This window comes from Arachis ipaensis, chromosome B5, assembly GCF_059453495.1.
Source record: "Arachis ipaensis isolate K30076 ecotype BB chromosome B5, ASM5945349v1, whole genome shotgun sequence".
Classification (NCBI taxonomy): Eukaryota; Viridiplantae; Streptophyta; class Magnoliopsida; order Fabales; family Fabaceae; genus Arachis; species Arachis ipaensis.
This window is the reverse complement of record NC_142440.1, coordinates 81,673,875-81,695,715: the sequence shown is the minus strand read 5'-3', so window position 1 is coordinate 81,695,715 and position 21,841 is coordinate 81,673,875.

The window sequence follows — 21,841 nt, the reverse complement described above, 5'->3', positions numbered from 1 at the left end:
TCTGCGCTTAAAGTTGTCTTTCTAAAGCTTTTACAGAAAACTGCCTTTTCCGCATTATTTTATTATTTTATCATTAAATTTTTGAAAATTACCCCACTTTAACTTTTAACCTTTAAAATTCACTTTTTACCACCCGTAACTTTTAATATTTCTACTTTAACCTCCCTAACTTTCAAAAATTACAAAATAACCCCCTCAAACACCAAAATAATTACAACCTTGCCCTTTTTAAGATCTAAAAGGTGTTCTTCATTGTTCTTCACCACACTCAAAGTGTTCTTCGTGTTCTTCGTAAATTCCTCAGATTCTTTCTTTGTTTTTATCCGTTTTTTAGTCTTTTCAGCAACCGATTTTTAACCATAATTCCAGATTAATTCCTAGCCACTAAAACCCCATCTTTTCTACATGATTTTCACACAAATTGAACCCTAATTTAGGGCCTAGGGTTTCATTTTTCTAGCAGCCATGAAGAACATAAGTTCAAAGTTGAATATCGTCAAATTTTCACCAAAATTTCAACATGAATCACTCATATAAACCATCAATTTCAAGCACAGCCAAATCATATCATAATCACACAACTCAAACACAATCAATCAAGATTAATTTTTTCAAATCCTACCTTGATTTGCTGCTCCAAATCTAGTTACTCTTTGAAGTGTTCTTAAAGCACTTTTTCCTCCTAAATCACATCAAGAACAACTTTAAATCCAAAAATCCTCAACTAAAAAAATCTCACTCGGCATGTTAGGAAGTGATTTATAACCTTAGACTTGATGTAGATTCACGTTTCTTGGCCCTCAAGTCAAGTTAAGCATGATTCCTAAGGAAAAAATCAAGAAAACACATATTTTGCATGGTTTTCCTTGAAAACCGAATTGAAGAGGGAGGGAGACAGCCATCTCACCTTATTTTCAGCCTTGATATGTTATATGGTTATCTAGAGAAAGAAGAAAGTATCATTTTGGTGAAATCGGAATTTTGATTTGAGTTTTAGTTCAGAAGAAATCAAGCTTTGAAGATTTGGAACTAAGAACTTTTCTCTCCTTTTTCTCTTGATGATTTTCGGCCACAATGAGCAAATGAGGCAGCCTTGGAGGTCTTGGGGGTGTAAGGTAAGTTGTGATTGGTTGGCTTGAAGGTTGGTTAAAATAATATTAAAATATCTCTAGTGTATAACTACTAAAACTAGGTGTATCGGAACACTTGTAAAAACATATCTAAAAATTATTTTCTGAGCTACTAGCATATATGAGACTAGTAACATATTTATATGGGAATGGAACATATATGATGAAGCCTTAGAATTGCTAAAGTCATCAGAGAGTGCTAGTGCTAAGCTGCATTAGTAAACTGTAAACCCGGTTAAACCGATTTCCTATTTTTAACTAAAACAGACCAGGTAACCTTATAATATCATTCAAGCATCTTCTAATACTAATATAATGATAATATTATACTATTAGAATAAAAAACTTGGTTCTTCGTGATTGCATTATCGAGCTTGCCTCAGAAAAGGTTCTAGCTTAAAGATGACATAATGACAATGAGGATTGAGATGATTGATGATATAGCAGAGGTGTTCCCTTTACTGATCTTCCGGAGGATTCTGTGCCTTCAGAAAAGATCTCGCGTACTCGAAAATCAGGGTTGTTACACGTGCGCACAATCTGGAGATTTTTATAGTGACGGGTGCGCGTACCTGACTCGTACGCGTGGATTGGAGTTCTGCGAGACGACGTGTGTGCGTGCTTGATGCATGCGCATGACACGCGAAGATGACCAGTGACTCGTACGCGTGTTGACGCGTACGCGTGACATGCGCGATCTGCAGAAATCACAGAAAATACTCGGGGCGATTTTGGGCCGAGTTTGGACCCAGTTTCCGGCCCAAAAACACAGACTAGAGCCAGAGAACGAGTAGAGACTCAAGACAGATTCTCATTAGCGTAGTTTTAGTTTTTATTAGGATCTTATAGAGGAATTACCCTTCCTCTAGGTTTTCTGCACTTTCACATATTTTTAGTTTTATGCTTTTGCTTTGGATAGAGAGAAGAGTCTTTACCTCCATTGAAGTTGCTATTATTCTAGTTTGTTTTCTTTTTCCCTTACTTTTCCATATGCATAATCTTTGTTCAGAGTTACAATTGGATTATTTTTAGAATTTATTAATACAAAGGATTATTTTTACTTTTAATTAATTCTCAGTTATTGTTTATCATGTCTTCCTTTTATTCTCTTTTTAACTCTGTGCAAGTAATTTTCATGTTAATGGAGTACACTCCCAACTTGACTTGGGGGTTGATTAAATGGAGACCCTAGAGTTGAAATGCTCAAGTGATTAGTTAAATTGGAAGTTGTTGGCTAAATCTCTATTTACTAACGCTAGACCTTCCCAAGGGAGAGGACTAGGATTTGCGAATAAGAGTTAGCTCAATCACTTGACTTTCCTTTATTTAGTAAGGGTTAATTAAGTGAAAACAACGACCTCTTGATACTACACTTGAGATAATTCCAACATGGACAGAACTTCTAATAAATCATTCCCCCAGTCAAGACTTTTTATTTTGAATATACAAATCTCTTTTAAGTTTCATTGCGTTAATTTACAATTGTTTATTTCCTGTTATTCAACTCTCAAAAATTCTCAGAAAACTCTTGATTAATAAGATAGCACCCTTTTGTCAACTCGTTGGGAGACGACCTGGGATTCATACTCCTAGTATTTTTTATTCTAATTTTGTGACACCCTTTCTAAATTGATAAGCGGATTTTAGCTGGTTAAGAACTGTACTTACAATGCTGTTCCTATATTATAAATTCTTAATTGGACAAATTCTGCCCCCAACAATTTTTGCGCTGTTGCCGGGGAGTTACAATTGTGTGCTAAATTATTAGTTAGTGTACATATTTTTAATTTTCGCGTATTTTATTTTATTTTGTTACCATGAGCTGTATGTTTCATTCTTTGAATGAAGCGTTCATTGCCTGATCCGAGCTTAGCCACATTTGATCCTGAAATTGAAAGGAGTCTTTCAAGTATTAGGCGAGCTCGGCGTAGGTTAGCCTCTGAGGGTGGTAAAGTGGTTGTTATCAACTCACTAGTCTCATCTGAAGGCGAATCTAAAGCGCCATCTGAGGAAGAAACAAGCTCCTTTTCTACTAATTCGGTTGATTTACGTGCAGGTAATATGGTGGAGCCCAAGAGGATTACTCTCCAGGAAGCTGGAGCCCCAGACTTTACTCTACAACCGTATCAAGTGCGTCACCCAAATCTGGCTGCAGATTTTGAACTGAAGACTACATTAATCAACTTGATGCCCAAGTTTCATGGCTTACCTGCTGAGGAGCCTATCAAGCACCTCAGGGATTACCAGACAACCTGTTCTATTGTTAGGCATCATGGTGCAGATAAAACTTCTATTCTGCTAACCGCCATCCCATTTTCTCTTGAGGGAAAGGCGAGGGAGTGGTACTACACTCAACCTGAGGCGACTGTTACTAACTGGGATACGCTCAGGAGAAAATTCTTGGAAAAATACTTTCCAGCTGAAGTTACAGATAGACTAAGGAAAGAGATCTCTTGCATTATTCAAGGCAAATCAGAGACTCTTTATGAGTATTGGGAGCGCTACAAGAATCTTTTGGATGCATGTCCCCATCACATGATTGACAGGTTGGTGTTGATCATCTACTTCACTCAAGGCATGAAGCCTCGGGATAAGACTACATTGGATGGTGCAAGTAATGGTTCTCTGAAAAAGTACAAGACCATAGATGAAGCATGGCAACTGATCAGCGACCTAGCTGAGTTCACTCCGAATCACAGGCACAGGAATAACCATCCCAAGGCTGTTGCAAAGGTTTCTTCTAGAAGTGAGACTACTGCCTTCAAATAGGCTATATGTGAGATTACCAACCTACTAAAGCAGATAAAGCTGAATCAACAACAACCTCAGCCTTCCTCACCACAACAAATTTAATAGTTGGTTCCTCAAAGAGTATGTGGAATATGTGCTGATTACACTCAATACACTGATGAGTGTCCGCAGCTCCAACAAGAAGACAGCACCTTGGCAGGATAAAATTAACAAGGCAGCAATTACAACCAGGGTGGAAACCACAATCAAGGTTGGCAAGACAACTCCAACCAGGGGTGGAGAGATAATTCCAACCAGGTATGGAGGGACAACTACAACAGAGGAGGCAGAGGCAACAATAGAAATCAGAAGTGGAACAACAACAGCAGATAGCAGAATCAAAACCAGTCTTACAGAGCATCTCACCAAAGGTAGTCCCAAGCGCCTCAGAACAGCCAACAACAGGTCCCTCAAATCACTTACCCATCTTCCTCTCCCAATGACGAGTTCTTCACTCTCTTGCACAAAGACAAACGACCATAGAAAACACACTTACTGGTCTGACTTCTTCTATACAAGCTCTCGTCTCTCAGATGGGATCGTCGAGTGCCTCCAACACTCAACCTTCAAGCTCCAGTAGAATTCCTTCTCAACCTATACCTAACCCCAAGGGTGGCTTCAATGCCATCACTTTGAGGTCCGGAACCATACTACAAGAGAGGAATCATGAGGAGCCAAGCTCAGAGGAAAACATACAAGTTGAAGGCATTATGGAGGCAGAGGATGCTGAAGAAGAGGATGTAGTACAAGACTTTGTTGAAAAAGAAGCAGCTTAGCCAAGGAATGGAGCACCAAGGGATGCAGAAGCTGCAAGTGGTGCCATTCCAATCCCATTTCCACGCCTTGCTAGGAAGTCCAGGAAGCAGATGGAACTAGACCCTAAAATGGTAGAAATATTCAAAAAGGTTGAGGTAACCATTCCACTTTTTGATGCCATTCAGCAGGTACCTAAATATGCTAAATTTCTAAAGGATTTGTGCATGCATAAAGATAAATTACAGAATTTAGAAACTATTCCTCTACGTAGTTCCATTTCTGCATTGGTAGGTGATATACCTAAAAAATGTAGTGACCCAGGTCCATGCATGGTTACTATTACTATAGATGGTGTGAAATTTCCTGACTGTATGTGTGATTTAGGAGCGTGTGTTAGTATAATGCCATTGTCTGTATATGATGCTTTGAAGCTCCCTCCCTTAAAAATGTCGGCAGCTCATTTTGTTTTAGCAGATAAAAGCATTATCTCTGTGGTTGGAATTGCTGAGGACATGCTGGTGAGCATTAAGGGGCTCACATTTTCTATTGACTTCTATATTTTGGAAATGCCCCCAAATGACTCAGGAAGACCATCATCCATCCTGCTTGGAAGGCCATTCCTGAAGACTTCAAAATTCAAGCTGGATGCCTTCTTAGGAACTTATTCTTTTGAGATAGATGGCAGAGCATTGAGCTTCAATCTGGATGAGGCTATGAAGCATCTTCCTGAAGATCATTCCATCTTCCAGTGCGACATCATTGATGAGACGATAGCTGCAGTTCACTAGGAGGAAGTAGAAGAGAGGCACATGGAGCAAGATGCAATTGTGGGGACACCCCCCGGACAAGATGAAGACACGTTACAACCATCACTAGCTCTAGATGATCAAGTGCCTAGCCATGAAGAGAAATCGGAATTAAAGCCCCTTCCACCCACCTCAAGTATGCTTACCTTGAGGATAATCAGAAGCTCCCAGTTATCATTGCAAGGGAACTCACTTCCCAACAGGAGGAGCAACTGCTCAGTGTGCTAATAAGACACAAGAAAGCAATTGGGTGGAGCTTGGCGGATATAGTAGGCATCAGCCCTCAAGTTTTTGTGAGCATAAAATATTTTTAGAAGAGGGAGCAAGACCTGTCCGTCAACCCCAAAGAAGACTGAATCCCACCATATTAGAAGTTGTCAAGAAAGAAGTGACCAGGCTACTTGAAGCAGATATCATTTACCCCATCTCAAATAGTGAATGGGTCAGTCCAGTACAAGTGGTGCCCAAGAAGTCTGGAGTCACAACAGTAAAAAATGAGCATAGAGAGCTCCTGACAACTAGAGTGCAGAATTCATGGTGAGTTTGCATTGATTACAGGCGTGTCAACCAAGCTACTCACAAGGATCATTACCCCTTGCCATTTATTGATCAGATGCTTGATCGCCTGTTAGGTAAATCACATTACTACTTTTTAGATGGTTATACAGGGTATTTTCAAATTCATATAGCTCCTGAAGATCAGGAGAAGACTACTTTTACATGTCCCTATGGAACGTATGCATACAAAAGGATGCCTTTTGGCTTATGTAATGCACCGGATACTTTCCAAAGATGCATGATGAGTACCTTCTCGGATCTTATTGAGAATTGTATGGAAGTTTTCATGGATGATTTTAGCATTTATGGTGATTCATTTAGCCTTTGCTTGGATAGTTTAGCTAGAGTATTAGAAAGGTGTGTTAGTTCAAACCTTGTTTTAACTTTTGAAAAATGTCACTTTATGGTAAAACAAGGTATTGTACTAGGACATGTTGTTTCTAATACTGGTATTTCTATTGATCCAGCAAACGTGGATGTCATCTCTAGTTTACCTTACCCCTCCTCCGTGATGGAAGTCCGTTCGTTCCTTGGCCATGTAGGTTTCTACAGGAGATTTATCAAGGACTTCAGTAAGGTATCATTGCCTTTATCCAGACTGCTGCAGAAAGATGTTGAGTTCGATTTGAGTAAGGACTGCACGAATGCATTTGATCAGCTGAAGATTACCTTAACTCAAGCCCCGATTGTGAGAGGACCAGACTAGAGCCAGCCATTTGAGATTATGTGTGATGCTTCCAACCATGCAGTAGGAGCGGTGCTGGCTCAGCGAGAAGGTAAGGATCCTTTCGTAATTGCTTATGCTTCTAAGACCTTAGACGCTGCTCAGTCAAATTATACTACCACTGAAAAAGAGCTTTTGGCCATTGTTTTTGCTTTGGATAAATTCCGAGCCTATTTACTTGGTACTAAGGTGGTAGTGTACTCAGACCATTCAGCTCTAAAATATTTATTAGTTAAAAAGGAGTCCAAACCAAGGTTAATACATTGGATACTGTTGCTACAAGAATTTGATTTAGAAATTAAGGATAGGAGTGGTAACCAGAATTTAGTGGCAGACCACTTGAGTCACCTTGAGCACATTAAGACTGACCCTACTCCTATCAACGATGCTTTTCCATTTGATAGCTTGCACGCAGTATCTGAAGTAGTTCCCTGGTATGCACCTGTAGCTAATTATCTAGTTAGCCATACTTTCCCTCCTAATTTTACTAAGCATCAAAGAGACAAGCTGAAAAGCGAGTCTAAATATTATATATGGGACGACCCATATTTATGGAGGTGTTGTGCTGACCAGGTAATTAGAAGGTGTGTGCCCCAATCAGAATTCCAGTCCATTTTAGAGGCCTACCACTCTTCTGAGAGTGGAGGACATTTTGGCCCTCAAAGAACAGCTAGAAAAATTTTATACTGTGGATTCTGGTGGCCTACTCTTTTTAAAGATGCTACTACCTTCTGTAAATCTTATTTCCCATGCCAAAGGTTTGGTAATATATCCAAGAGGGATGAGATGTCCCAACAGATTATGCTTTTCTGTGAAATCTTTTATGTTTGGGGCATTGACTTCATGGGTCCATTTCCAAACTCCAGTGGTTACCTTTATATACTGTTAGCTGTAGATTATGTTTCTAAATGGGTGGAAGCAATGATGCTAACACTATTATCTCCTTTGTTAGAAACCATATTATCTGTCACTTTGGATCACCACGAGCAATCGTGAGTGATCAAGGCACTCACTTTTGTAATAGGAGACTAGCAGGACTACTGAAGAAGCATGGGATCGTTCACAAAGTGGCAACAGCTTACTTTCCCCAGACCAATGGGCAAGCAGAGGTGTCTAACAGAGAAATAAAGCACATTCTGGAGAAGATAGTAAAGCCACATAGGAAGGACGGGAGCACCAGACTTGTTGATGCGCTCTGGACATATCGGACAGCATACAAGACACCCATTGGGATGAGTCCCTTCTGCTTAGTGTATAGAAAGGCTTGCCACCTTCCAGTAGAGGTGGAACACAAGGCTTTCTGGGCTGTGCGGGAATGCAACATGGGATTTGAGAAAGCTGGTGCTGAAAAGAAGCCGCAACTGGCAGAACTGGAGACCCTTCGACTCGAAGCATATGACAACTCCAGATTATATAAAGAGAAGGTGAAGGCTGTGCATGACAAGCATATCAAGAGAAGAGAGTTCAGACTTGGAGATCTAGTTCTCCTCTACAACTCTAGGCTAAGACTCATGCCAGGCAAGCTGAGATCCAGATGAAAAGGTCCCTACAGAGTGTAGAAACCAGAGCCATATGGAGGCTTCCACCTGAGTCATCCTTCATGTTCCAATTTCATCAAGGTCAATGGATATCGCTTAAAGCTTTATCATGGTGAGAAGATGAAGGAACACAAAGAGCTAGAGGTCTTCCTCTTGGAGGATCCACCAATAGAAGCAGAATGACCATGAAGACCGTCCAACTTAAGGACGTTAAAGCAAAGTGCTAGGTGGGAGACAACCCACCATGGTATGATCGTTCTTTTCTCTCTTCTTAGTTTCATTTAGTGACTCTTCTCATGATTTCTGCATATAGTCTGCATCTTCATCTGCATTCTGCATAAAAAAAGAAAAAGAAAAAGGAGAAAATGGCAGAAAGTTGCACGGGAGCAATGCAGAAAGCGTTCCAATCGCACAACCATCACCATGCGCACGCGTGCGCGTCATTTGATTATTTGGCACCTCACGCGTATGCGTCAATGACGTGCACATGTGACCTAGGAAAATCGACTTAAAAAGGTGTCTGGCCAAAATTTGTGATGGCCTGGTGGGGGAACTGTGCCCTAGGCACTAAGTCACTCACGTGTACGCGTCCCTAACGCGTATGCATCATTTTCAAATTCTGCATACTCACGTGTACGTGTCAATGACGCGCACGTGTCGTATACCATTTTGGCACACACCCCAAGACGAGCAGAGAGTTGTACGCGTGCAAGGCTACCTTCGCACGAGTAGCACAAGCACGGTCATGCGTCATGCCTACGCGTCGCCTTCCAATTTGCGCGACCCACGCGTACGCGTAGAGTACGCGTGCGCGTCACTCTCGCAACACCACCAGATCCCTGCGTCGCCATTTTTCTTATCTTTTCTTTTCCAATCCTAATTTCTTTCTTCTTTCTTCTTTCTTTCTCTTCTTTCTTCTTTATTCTCAAATTCTTTTTCTTCTTTTTTCTTTATTCTTTTCTTCTTCTTCCCCCTTCCATCATAATTTCTTTACCTCACATTCTCCATTACCTCTCTTTGTCACCTTCTTCTCAAGGTTCATTCTCTCTATTTTCTTTCTTCTCTTCGTATTACTTATTTATTTTTGCATTATTCTACTTGGTGTTAGAAATCTAATTGGATGATTGTTTTCTTCCATAATTGCTTGTGGATTATTATGGAGTTGTTTGACAATTATCACTAATTATTTTTGGGTTGCTTACATGTTCAAATTTAATACTTTAAATTACATATTTACCATGCATACTAAGTGTTAGTAAAAAATCCCGTATGGCATTTTGCATTTTTAATCATTCCGTCCTTCTACTCTAATGCCTGTTTTTCACAAAACCCTTTCAATATTTTATTAATTGAATATAATTGTCAATACAAACGTGATTGTTCGTTTGTTACAAGTGAAAATACATTTTAGCTATTGATGCTTGATCTATGCTACTCATGCCTTTGCCGCAATGCTAATAAACATCATGCGTCTACTAGTCATGATATGCACTTGCTATATTTCCATCGATGAACTGATCACATGTAGTCGCAACCATGTGTTAACGACATCCTTCTTTACCCTGGCATTGGTTATCACTTGTACTGTCCCCCTTGGCTTTACATGTTACTTTCCTTTTCCCTTTTCAGGATGGCCACCAAGAAGGGTAAAGAGAAAGCTACTCCCAATCCACCAGCAAGAAGAGGAACAAAAAGAGAACTTGCTGTGGAACCATCTTCAACATCAGGAAAGCCCTCCACAAAGCGAGTCAAGAGGATCATCAAGGTCGATGAAACAGATAAAGCCTTTCCAGCAAAGGACACTGCGCGGTTCACTAACCGCTACTGTGAGCAGATGTTCCCCATCCTGGCTGAGCGGAACTACAACAATGAGTACCTACTCATCCTCCCTACTCACATTATTGAGTTTGTAGAGCCCCGTATTGAGCGCAGACAATGGAGATTCTTACGGAGACAGCCACGGCAGGTTACCCTTTTATGGGTAGTTGAATTTTACTCCAATTTTCACATGCCAACCCTGCATTCTGTCTATGTCCGTCAGAAGCAAGTCCCTATATCTGAAGAGGCCATTTAGCAAGCCTTAGATCTCCCCCTTGCCCCAGAATGATTGGACGCATACCAAGAAGCTTCTTTCAAATGCCAGACATACCAATTTGACTAGGACTCTATCCTCAGAGTTATAGGACAACCTGGCAGCAGATGGATATATGGATACCATCGATCCCGACCTAAGGGCATATTGGCTTCAGCACTTACCTTGAAGTTTCGAGTGTGGGCACAGATTATGTCCCACTACGTCTTTTCGGACACTCACGAGTCCTCCTTCACTGCAGATATGGCTGTTCTCCTCTGGTGTATCCTTACAGACCAGCCTCTCAACTTACCAAGACAACTCTGCCACACCATGGGACACGTCCAGATTGTGGGCAACTTACCCTTTCCCGCCTTGGTTTTAGACCTAGTCTCGGCAGCCGGAGTCTCTTACAAAGCTGGAGACACCAAGACCATACTTTCACGGGATGATCAGTATGTCCCCAACGGGAAGTACATCAGACCCCAAGCAGCCACCACCAGCCAGATTGTAGACTCGGCCGAAGATATTCCTTCTCCTTCTACATCACAAGCACCTTCAACAAATCAGTTGCTCCTACAGATATTTCAGAGGTTGGACCGGCTTGACCGGCAGCCAAAGAGAATAGAGCACCGTAACAAGCGCCAATTTACATACCTCAAGGAGCTAATTGTTGGCAACCACCAACCTGAAGAAGAACCAGACACTCCGGACTCCACTTCACCTACCAGCACTGGGAGCCATGACAACCCCGACTGTGGAGATGCTGTTACTAGCCCCTCTTTGTTCCTAACTGATGGCACCGAGGACGGTGCCAAGCTTTACGTGTGGGGAGGTCGTTCAGTACTTGACTTCCAGAGGTAATCTCTCTCTCTTAACACCAACATTTTAGTTTTTTCTTTTGTTAGATAGAATAAATTGCATGATAATAATTGTTTGCATGTATGTTTGCTTGGTTAAAGTAATAAATTTCATTTCAAGACTCTATTTTATAATATTTCACTAATTTAAATTGAAAATTTTCTGTTAAACTTGTTTGAAGACTGTAAATTGGAACATGATTTTTTTTTGAGTTAAGAACACACACCCAGGGAGATTTTTGAGCTTAATTGTATGGTTACACTATTTAACCAAAATATTTTATTCTTGTGTGTTTTCTTCTCTATGACTGTAATTTTTATTTTGTTCCACTCTATATGTCCAATGTTTAATGTGTTTATATGCATGCATATGATTGAGGCCATTATTTGATTATTAGCTCACTTATTCCAAATAGCCTACCCCTTCAATTACCTTTGTTAGCCACCTTGAGCCTTTTACACCATTTGTTCTATATTTTACCACATCACTAGCCTTAAGCGGAAAAACAATTAATTAACCCAATTGAATCTTTGGTTAGCTTAAGATAGAGATTGTGTATCAACCAAGTGTGGGAAAACTGTGGGAAGTGGGAACATGGGTTAATAGGGAATGTGTTATGATAAAATATTAGAAATTTGGGTACCTACTCATGTGAGACCAGAAAAAAAAGTCCATGTGCATTGATATGTTATGTTTACTTTTATATTTTCAATAAAAAAAATCCAAAAATATTCCATAAATAAATAAATAAGGGGACAAAATTACCCAATATTAAGCCAATAAAAAAATCAATGCATATGTGATACTAATTATAAGAAAAGTTGATACATGAGTATGTGATGCAAAAGTGGGAATTTTGGGTAGCTAGGCATGATTTTAGAGTATATAGAGTGAGTGTGTACGGGCGAGAGCTTAGGTTAGTGAAGGATTCAAGTTATAGTTCACTTAGCCATATATATACCCTCACCTTTACCTTAGCCCCATTACAATCTTGAAAAGACCTCATAATATTTGCATTGGTACATTAAATATTTGTTGATTGGTTAGGTGAAGAACAAAGTTTAGAAAGCATGACTAGAGAAGAGTAGAGTGATTACCCTATGCACTTGAGTGATTAGAGTGCATATACACTATCAGTGAGGGTTCAATGCTTAATTCTATGTTCCCTGCTTTCATGAGCTGTCTACTTACAAGTCTACTTTTCTTTACTATATGATTTTAATTAGTGATATCCGATTTAGGTTTGTCTTGAAGAACTTATTTACTTTTAACCACGTATACAAAATCATCTTAGCATATAGTTGCATTCATACATAGGTTGCATTTCATGAGTTTTACTTTTCCCTATTTATTCTTTTGATCTCCTTGAGCTTATCATGAGGACATGCTAATGTTTAAGTGTGGGGAGTTTGATAAACCAATATTTTATGGTTTATCTTGTGCTCAATTAAGTGGTTTCATCAAGTCTTTGTACCCTTATCCATACGAATTGCATGGTTTTACAATTCCTTCCTAGTTTTGTTATATGATTGAAAACTTGTTTCCTAGGCCTTTAATTTGTGTATTTTAATTCCCCTTTATACAATTCGATGCCGTGATCTATGTGTTTAGTGTTTCAGGCTTTGTAAGGCAGGAATGGCTTAGAGGATGGAGAGGAAGCTTGCAGAAAAGGAAGGAGCACAAGAAATAAAGGAGACAACCACCGAGCATCGACGCACATGCATGGCTCACGCGTGCGCGCAATCTGGAGATTTTTACAGTGACGCGTGTGCGTACCTGACGCGTGCACGTACCTGACGCGTACGCGTGGATTTGAGTTCTGCTAGACGATGCGTGCGCGTGCTCGACGCGTGCGCGTGACAGGCGAAGATGACCAATGACCCGTATGCGTGCTTGACACGTACGCGTGACATGCGCGATCTGCAGAAATCACAGAAATGCTGGGGACGATTTTGGGCCGAGTTTGGACCTAGTTTTCGGCCCAGAAACACATACTAGAGTCAGAGAACGAGCAGAGACTCAAGACAGATTCTCATTAGCGTAGTTTTAGTTTTTATTAGGATCTTAGAGAGGAATTACCCTTCCTTTAGGTTTTCTACACTTTCACATATTTTTAGTTTTATACTCTTGCTTTGGATATTGAGAAGAGTCATTACCTTCGTTGAAGTTGCTATTATTCTAGTTTGTTTTCTTATTCCCTTACTTTTCCATATCCTTAATCTTTGTTCAGAGTTACAATTGGATTGTTTTTAGAATTTATTAATACAAAGGATTATTTTTACTTGTAATTAATTCTTAGTTATTGTTTATCATGTCTTCCTTTTATTCTCTTTTTAATTTTGTGCAAGTTATTTTCATGTTAATGGAGTAGACTCCCAACTTGACTTGGCAGTTGATTAAATGGAGACCCTATAGTTGAAATGCTCAAGTGATTAGTTAAATTTGAAGTTGTTGGCTAATTCTCTATTTACTAATGCTAGACCTTCCCAAGGGAGAGGACTAGGATTTACGAATAAGAGTTAGCTCAATCACTTGACTTTCCTTCATTTAGTAAGGGCTAACTAAGTGAAAACAACAACCTCTTGTTACTACACTTGAGATAATTCCAACAAGGACAGAACTTCCAATTAATCATTCTCCCAGTCAAGGCTTTTTATTTTGAATATACAAATCTCTTTTAATTTTCATTGCGTTAATTTACAATTATTTATTTCCTGTTATTCAACTCTCAAAAATTCTTGGAAAACTCCTGATTAATAAGATAGCACCCTTTTGTCAACTCGTTAGGAGATGACCTGGGATTCATACGCCCAGTATGTTTTTTCTAATTTTGTGACACCCTTTCCAAATTGATAAGCGGATTTTAGCTGGTTAAGAACTGTACTTACAACGCTGTTCCTGTATTATAAATTCTTAATTGGCCAATTTCTGATCCCATCAACGGCTAATCAACGACTTCGTTGAGGACTTGGAGACATCAGTTCAGCTAAGGTACGGGGCGGTTAGGGCCTTTGTGGTATATGCTAGAATTGTGAAGCAGCATTCTCTGATCTGGAAGATCCGACCTTGTTTGTGGCATTTTGAGTAGGATCACCAAGGGAATAGACTGCTAGAGCTTCACCCCCGTTCAGATTGGATGACCACTGACCTGGCGTTTGATCTGAAGCAGGGGAGATTAATGACCAACTGACCTGGCATTAATCACTTACTGCTTGCCATGGAATGAATCATTAGAAGTTGAAGTAGACAGTGAGAAAAGTTGATTCAGAAGGAGGAATCATCTTCGAAGCCTCAACCGTTCTCTTATCGCTGATTTCACACCAATCCAGTAACACTTTATTTATTATGTTTTTATGCATTTTTCACAACAAGTATATTTTCTATCCACCTGACTAAGATCTACAAGATAGCCAATTAGCCATTGCTTCTTCAAACCAACAATCTCTGTGGGATCGACCCTCACTCACTTGAGGTATTACTTGGACGACTCGGTGCACTTGCCGGTCTATCTGTGCGAATACTGCAGAGTCAATTTTGTGCACCAGTTTGGCATCTCATTATCCTTTAAAGCTAAAAAATATTGGTGTCTCTCAGCACTAGAACTCAGATGATATTATGGACTTTCTCTCTCTCTTAAAACTCTTATTGGCCCTTGAACACAGCTTTTCTTATCTTTTTCTTTTGGGGCATTGCATCTTGAGCCTAGCCATGACTCTAAGTACTTTGTACTCAATCTTAACTTGATACAATAACTCCACAAGCACTTGACTGAGGAACTCCTTGAGTTCTAATTTTTCTTTTAATTTCTCTCCGTTAGTGGTGCTCAAAGCCTTTGGCATACTCTGTAATTGCAATTTGGTCACAACTCTTAGTGCTCTATCTCAAGGATTAATTGACACATTCACAACACAAGCATATGGTTTAGGAAACAACCCCTTTGAGCTTTAGATCAATTTTGACCCTCCTAACCATTGATGCACAGAGACTTGGAGCCTTTTCTCTTTTATTTTCTTTTTTCTTTTTTTTTTGCTGTTTATTTTTCTTCAAGGATCAATGTTTTATTAAGTTGGAGAAGCCATAATACTTTTCTAGGTTCCTGTGCCTTAAGGACCAACATTCTTAACTTCAATATCAAATATGCACTATTTATGCATACATTCAGAATAAAAAATAATGTCACCTCATCAAAGTAACTAGAAAAACTCATAATATAAAACTCAAGCCTCATGTATTTCACCATTTCTTTTTCTTTTTCTTTTGATTTTGTCAGCTCGGTGAGTAATACATGAGACATATTTTTAAAATAAACATAAAACAACCAAATAAACAACTAAACTAGAAAGCGATAAAAAGACTCTAAGGATCATGCAAAGGCTCAAACAAGTAAATCACAGGAAAAAAGATAAAAGTACTGAAAAACAGAAAATATGGAAAGCAGAAGATAGAAAAACTCAACCACTTTAGTCATGGAGGCTGCTACTCCCTCTTGGGAATCCTCTCTGGGGCTTCAGCTCATCTATGTTGCGCCCCTGCCTCCTCTGCTCCTCCACTAGCTGGTGGAGGAGGTCTGAGTGGTCGTGATGCTCAATCCTCAGCTGATCAACAGATGATGTCAGCTCCCCTATGGATGTGGTGAACTAGTCCTAGTAGTCATGGGGAGGGAAATTGAATCCCAGAGGCATCTCCAGAAGCTCCTGCTGAGGAGGAGGAACTGGCTCCTGTGGTGGTGCATGCCCATGCTCTCTAGCATACTCCTTAACCCTCCAACGGATAGGCCTATCGACCTCAATAGGGGTATCTCTATCAATACAAACTCGGGTTGCCTCACACATGCGGAAGATGAGGTGAAGGAAGAACAATCTAGTAGAGGTGGAGGCCTTTGCCGTTATGCGATAGAGCTCCTAAGGATTCACTTGATGCACCTCTACCTCATTGCCAAGCATGATGTAATGGATCATTACTGCTCGCTCCACTGTAATGTCAAACCGGTTGCTTGTAGGGATGATGGAGGGCTGAATAAACTCCAACCATCCTCTAGCAATCGGCTTTAGGTCATGCCTACCTAGTTGGTATGGCTAACCTCTGGCATCCCTCATCCACTATGCTCCAGAGAGACAAATATCAGCAAGGACCTTATCCAGCCTCTGGTCAATGTTGACCCTCCGAGTGTATGACTGAAAGTTCTCTCTGGGATGGTGGTAAGTGCAGTGCTTTCCTCACACTCTCGGGATTGAACTCCATAATCAATCCTCGGATCATGGTGCGCCAGTTCTACGTGTCCGAGTCCACGCCTTGTATAACAATCCGGATTTTTAAAAATTAAATAATAAGTTATTCATGATTTATTATTTTATTAAAAAGAAAATTATTTTTCTAAAAGTAATTAAATTAAATTTTATAATATTTTGAGTTTAAAATTCATTAGAATTTTTAAATAATTTTATTATAAAAAAAGTATTTAAAAAAAGATAAAATTATTATTATTATTATTATTATTATTATTATTATTATTATTATTATTATTATTATTATTCCTTTGGCCGAAGGCCATTAAGGAAGAAGTAATGAAAGCAAGCCAACGTGGCTTGAATTTAGGTAAGTATATATATACATATGATACCAATTCATTTCGTCTAATAATCATCATTATCAACATCTTTTCTTCTCTCATGAAGCACTGAAACCATCAACAAAATAAGAGAGAAAGCCATAAGAGAGAAAAGAAATGCCTCCATAGAACCGTGATCTTCAAACTTCGATTTCTTGCGATCCGTAACTCCAATAAAAAATCTAATCCGGTAAAAGTGTTCGTATCCTCTTTCTCTACACATTGGCATTACTTTTGTTCAGTGGAAGCAGCCAGTGATATAGCTACCCTTCCCCTTAAGTTCGGCTAATTGGAGTTCTAAGAGGCACAAGCGATTTCTGACATTTTTTTCTTCAGCACGCTTCCCTAGAGTTTTCATTGATTTTAATTCCGTACGAAGGTAGGGGTTTTATTTTAAAATTAAGCATTTTAATTTAAAAATCTCCAAAAGTATAGTAAATAATTGTAAATATATTGGTAATTATAATGTTATTGAGTTTGGATTTCTTTGCTGTGGATGATTGGCTGTGATTGTGATTGAGTTTTTTGTTGAGAAAGTGAATGGTAATTGCGTTTGGTGTTACTATGTAAATGATTTTACTAGAATTGAAATCATATGTCGATTATTGAGAACCTTGTATTTGAAAAGTGCTGATGGAAGGCTGGTAAACTGTCGAGAAGTTATGAAAGTGAGGGATCCCGTAAGGATGGTGAAGTCGAATTTTGAGGAAGGGTGTCTTCACATACCAACAGTGGATCATGAGTGTCTTACACAATGAAATGACAGTAGTACATGTGTTTAAGTAAGCAAAATTAAAAATAACAATGAAGGCACAGGAAACAGAGACATTGTGATTGTAAAAACAAGTGGGGTGTGCATGATACATTGCATGAAGGATAAGTGGCACACCAAACTTAATGTGACACTTTCACTTGGAATTGATGCAAGTATCCAGTAAAGATTGGAACTAAATTGTGTTGCATAGCAACACCAAACTTAGAATGCAATCATATGTCCATTTATTTGAACTAAAACTTAAACAAAGGAAACTGTTCTATGCTAATAACACAATCACCAAGACAAAAAGTTGTCACGAATAAGGATTTCTTGGTGAGGTATTAACAACAATAGTTAAGGAACAAAATAAAAGAAAGTATTGAAAACAAAGGAATGACTAAAACAAACATAACATTGTAGGCCTAAGAAGTAAAAGCATTATGATTGTACAAACAAGTGGTGTTGCTGAATTCATTTGCATAGAAAATTAAATGGCCCACCAAACTTAGAAACTTAGTGTGACACTTTCTCTTGAAATTGATGCAAGTGTCCAGAAAGATTAAAAATTAAATCATTGCATGGCAACACCAAACTTAGAGTACAATCATATGCCAAATTATTAAAAATGGACAAAGCAGAGAAAGGAATTGTTACCTACGGTTGGGTTGTCTCCCAACAAGCGCTCTTTGAAAGTCACTAGCTTGACATGTTGTGCTCAACTTTCTTCCTCTTTTCCAGTTTGTTAAGAGGAATGACCTCAAGGGAAGAGAAGAGTCAGTCAGTGTCCCCAGGATTGGCCACTGCCCAGTAAGCTCCCTTTCGTTATTTTCTTGATTTCCTTTGCTTGTTGGGAAAGGGACTGGATTGTTTACAGTTGACCTTTTCTTCTTCATGAATTTTGTCTTTTGTATCTAGGTCACAATCCTCTTTTCAGTGTTCTTATTGGTTGCCTTCACTTCTTGGAATTCAAGACTTGGTTGTCGTGTGTTTCTTGAAGTGTCCTCTTCAAAAGTTTCTTAAATTGGTAGTTCACTGAACTCTTCCTCTATGTAGCTCTCTGCTTCAATTGAGTGTGAACTTCCTTGATTGGCTTCCTCCCTTTCTTTTACATGATGTTCCATTGAGTCCTTTGGGAGTAAGTTTTCATGTTCCTCTATCACCTCAATTAGCCTCTGTGGATATGGAATCCAAGGCTCATATATCTCCACCACCTTATTCTTCATTGAAATTTCACTTGACACAGGGACCTTTTCTTCCACTTCCTCACTAACAGATTGGTCTTCATCCTCAATGCTTAGCAATCCTAAGTTTCTCCTCATATGCTCTAAGTACTCATCCATCTTTTTGAAGAGAAATTCTTTTTCTGTCCAGGATTGCTCTTGACTTTCCAATGATTCTCTGGACTTTTGAAGGTGGTCTTCAACTGCTAGCTTAAGGGACGATGGCTGAAGGAAATTTTGTGGATATGTATGTGTTGTGGTGAAATTATTTTGAGGGGTATGGAATGAATTTTGTGAGTAGTGGAATGAATTTTGTAGTTGGTGAAATGAGTTGTATGGCTCTTGGAAGGGACTTTGTGTTGAGGTATACTCAAGTGATGAAAAATTCTGACAGGAAAAATCAGGAGATGGGGGTTTCACTTGGTACAGGAGCCTCTTTATCTTGCTCTTCTATTTCCTCCTTTACACTCAACATTTGGTCTATGATAAACCCCAATTTTGTGATTTATCTTGTGCTTAATTTGGGGGAATTTATCACCTTTTCCCACATTTATTCAATGAAATAGCATGGTTTTGCAACTCTCCCTTGATTTGTGCTTAAATGTGAAAACATGCTTTTTAGGCCTTAAAATAGCTAAATTCAATTCACTTTCATTCCATTTGATGCCTTGATGTATTTGTTGAGTGATTTTAGGTTCATAGGGCAAGTATTGGATGGAAGAAGTGAGGAGAAAAGCATGCAAAGTGGGAGAACTCATGAAGAAATGAAGGAACCGTAAAGCTGTCAAGTCCGACCTCTTCGCACTCAATCGACCATAACTTGAGCTACAGAGGTCCAAATGAGGCGGTTCCAGCTACGGTTGAAAGCTAACATCCGGAGCTTCGAAATGATATAAAATTTTTTATATGTTACTGATGCGAGCGGAAATTGGCGAGTTAAGAATGATTATAAAATATGCGTTGCAAGTATAGTTCTCAACCAACCAGAAATCCGCTTATCAATTTAGAAGGGTGTCACAGAAATTAAAATTAAAATACTGGGAGTATGAATCCCAGGTCTTTTCCCAACGAGTTACATAAAAGTGTGCTATTTTATTAATCAGATGTTTTCAAAAAGGTTTGAGTTGAATGGCAGAAAACTAAATTAGAGAATTTATATAAATTTAAATAAAAGCCTTGACTGGGAGTTGATTAGCTGGAAGCCCTATTCCCGTTGGAGTAATCTCAAGATTAATTGACAATTGAGGGTTATTATGTTTAGTTGTCCCTTATTAAGTAAGGGAAAGTCAAACAAGCTGGAATGCTATTTCTATCCACAAGTTCCAATCCACTGTTGGGAGGATTGTTGTTAGTGACTAGAGAGCAATCCAACAATAAACCCAATTACAATCTTTCTCTTGAGCATTCCAACTCAAGGGTTCCTTTCAATCAACTCCCCATCAAGTTAGGGAACTACTCGCTCATTGTAAATGCAAAATTCATAACATAAGAAAGGGAATTAAAGAAAGACATGATGAATAATAATCAAAAGATTAATTAAAAATAAAAGTGATTCTTGTATTAATAAATGCTAAAATAATCCAATGGTAAAATTAAGTAAATTAAGGAACATGGAAGAGTAAGAGACAAGTAAAGAAAACGAACTAGAATGTCGAAGTCTTGATGAGGCAATAACTCATCTCAATATCCCAATGCAAAAACAATGAGCATAACAAATCCTAGAAACTATGAATGTGTAGAGAGAAAAACCTAGAGGAGAGGAAAACTAGATCTAAAAACTAAAACTATGCGGAATGAATGTTATTTTTGGTTTCTGCATGTTCTCTGGCTCTAGTCTGCTTTTCTGGGCCGAAAACTGGGTCAAAATAAGGCCCGAAATCGCCCCAGCGATTCTGCAGATTATGCAGATCGCGCATGTCACGCGGTCGCGTCATCCATGCGGCCGCGTCATTCGGCATTTTGCTCTGCCACGCAGACGCGTCATCCATGCAGCCGCGTCACTCGTGCTATTCCATGCAGCGCGGTCGCGTCGTCCATGCGGCCGCGTCACTGCGATTTCCTCTTCTTCGCGCGGTCACGTCATCCATGCTGCTGCATCACTTCTCGCTGGTCATCTCCTCAATTCCTTGTGTTCCTTCCATTTTTGCAAGCTTTCTCTCCAATCTCCAACTCATTCATGCCCTATAAAGCCTGAAACACTTAACACACAGATTACGGCATCGAATGGAATAGAGGAGAAATAAAATACATAATTAAAAGTCTCTAGAAAGCAAGTTTTCAATCATGCAATAATTTTAGGAAGGAATTATAAATGCATGCTTATTTAATGAATAAGTGGGTAAAGATCATGATAAAACCACACAATTAAACACAATATAAACCATAAAATAGTGGTTTATCAACCTCCCCACACTTAAACATTAGCATGTTCTCATGCTTAGTTGAAGGAGATAAAATGAATGAGTAAGAACATGTAAAACCTATGAAATGCAATGCAACCTATATATATGAATGCAACTATATGATTTTTGTCCACTTGATCTAAAGTAAATAAGCTCTTCAAAATAATTACAAATCAAATTCCACTAACTCAATTCTTATACAGTAAGAACAGATAAAAATGCAAGAAGATAGCTCATGAAAGCAGGGAACATAGAAATTCAAGTATGGAACCCTCACTGATGATGTATGTACACTCTAGTCTCTCTAGTGTATAGGGTAATCACTCTATCCTTCTCTAATCATGCTCTCTAATTTTTGTTCTTCTCCTAACCAATCAACAACATTTAATACACCAATGCAAACATCATGAGGTCTTTTCAAGGTTGTAATGGGGCCAAGGGGAGGGTAAGGATATATATATGGCTAAGTAAGCTTATAAATTGAATCTTTAATTAACCCAAGCTTTAACATAACCTATATATATTCTATATAACTTTTAAAATTCATACCTAGCTACCCAAAAATCTCTTTCACATCCACACTCATGTATTAACCTTTTATTTTAATTTTATCATACATG